This window comes from Pinus tabuliformis, chromosome 7, assembly GCF_031772625.1.
Source record: "Pinus tabuliformis cultivar Carrire ecotype Pingquan chromosome 7, CPIR1, whole genome shotgun sequence".
NCBI lineage: Eukaryota > Viridiplantae > Streptophyta > Pinopsida > Pinales > Pinaceae > Pinus > Pinus tabuliformis.
In genome coordinates, this window is record NC_142293.1 from 1,551,404,276 (window position 1) to 1,551,406,123 (window position 1,848).

The 1,848-nt window shown below is 39.9% G+C and overlaps 1 pseudogene; it reads left to right on the forward strand.

The window, feature by feature from the left end:
* Positions 1-990: 990 nt before the first annotated feature.
* Positions 991-1,390, forward strand: LOC149253833 (small ribosomal subunit protein eS17-like; annotated as a pseudogene).
* The last annotated feature ends 458 nt before the right edge of the window (positions 1,391-1,848 follow it).

Here is a 1,848-nt window from a genome sequence, read left to right on the forward strand (position 1 = left end):
CGCAGAGGTAAAGTAGACTACGCATACCTCATGCGTAGTGCTACTAAAGGTGCAGTTTCGACTTAAGTGCGGGTTGAGTGAAGCAACCGTGTTCCGGGTGGATTCTAAGGTACGGGTTTTGGTGTAGGACTTGGCAGAGATTTTAGGTGGCTCGGGTGAGCACCATTCTTTGTGCAAGAGGTGCACAAGACTATTGTAAAAGGCAGGTGGCCTATCTTTGTAAAAATTGGTTAAGTGTGAGACTTGGTTCGGCCAAGACACACTTGTTGTAAAATATGATATTCTTGACATAATATTATTGTTGGGCAGACTGTTCGGGGAGTTGCCCCTCCCTTTATACTTGTATTGTTCTCGGTTTATTGTTGATGGTTAATGAATAAGAATGTTCTTTGTTGAAGTATAAAGGATAACATTTTATTCGGTTATAAGAACACAAGTTAAGTAAGTTTATGTTGGAATAGGCGTAGCCCATAAACGTTAGTATTGTTAAAAAGAAAGCGTTCGGTGGTGCCGCACCTCATCGGCACGGTTGAAAGACTACCGTAGGCTTGGGGGCGTGACATGGACCATCCCGGGTTTATTCAATCTCTCTTGCTCCGGCGACCAAAGCGCTACTAGGTACATGCCTCCATATGACAGTTCTTTTGTCATATTACGCTCCTCATGCTTGGTATTGCAGTTAGTCGAATTCTATCAACACTTTGTTTCCTTTTTACCTATAACCAGTTCTAGTGCCACTCCTTCATTTTCACTAATTTGTTCTTTTAGTTTTAACAGGATCCTTGAAGCGAGGAATTCTTGAGAGTTTTGGAACTAAAAAAACCCCAAAGTCTAATTCCCAGATCAAAGGTAAAGTGAAATTTTGATATTCCCAGATCTCGGATTACACTATTGGATTCCGTCATTTTCTTTCCAAGTAATAAACCCTTATTGTACAAAACGTTTGAGTCTCCACTGGTTTTTTCTCAAGATACCGCATTTCAACCACCAATGGGGTGTGTGAGAACGAAAACCGTGAAGAAATCCCCGCATGACTCTCAACTTCCACACCAACAAGAAGATCGTGGAGGTGGCCATAATCCCCTCGAAGCACTCGAGGAATAAGATTGCAGGGTTCAACACGCACATGAAGCGCATTCAAAGAGGCCCAGTGCTAGGCATCTCTCTCAAGCTTGAAGAAGAGGAGCATGAGAGGCGCATGGACTACATTCCTTATGAATCTTCCATCAAATTCGATGTTAAGGAAGTGAACAAAGAAACCATGGACATGCTTGCTTCCTTAGGAATGACTGATTTACCCGGAGTTGTCAACCAGGCAGAGCCACTAGTGGGTGGTCGTTTAAGACAAGGAGGTGGTTACATGGGCAATGCATCAAGAAGGAGATTATAAAATTGTCTTGCTTTAACGTTAAAAAATAAAAATGAAGTATACGCTATTTGTGACTGGTGAAAGCATCTCTTGAATTCAATTCCTTAATTAGTTGGGAATAATAGTTTGCAGAATAGAAATCGTTTGATGTGAAGTCCTACTTGGCAGGAGAAAGTAATGTTATTCTGATTTAGTTGTCATCGGTACTTACACTAGCCTAAAAGATAAGCACAGTGTTAATGTGGAACAATGATACCTAGATCGAATTGGTGCACGATAGAAAGACATCCATATTAAAAAAACACTTAATTTATCTCTTGGCTAATTAATATAAAAATGAGGTAACAACCCAGAGTGATAAGATAAAATGAAAGTTTAAAAATGTAAACATTCTCGAAATATTTACCCAGGATTCTGAGACTGTTTAACAAAGGCGAGAAACATTCTAAAAATATTTAGACAAGATTCTGAGATTGTTT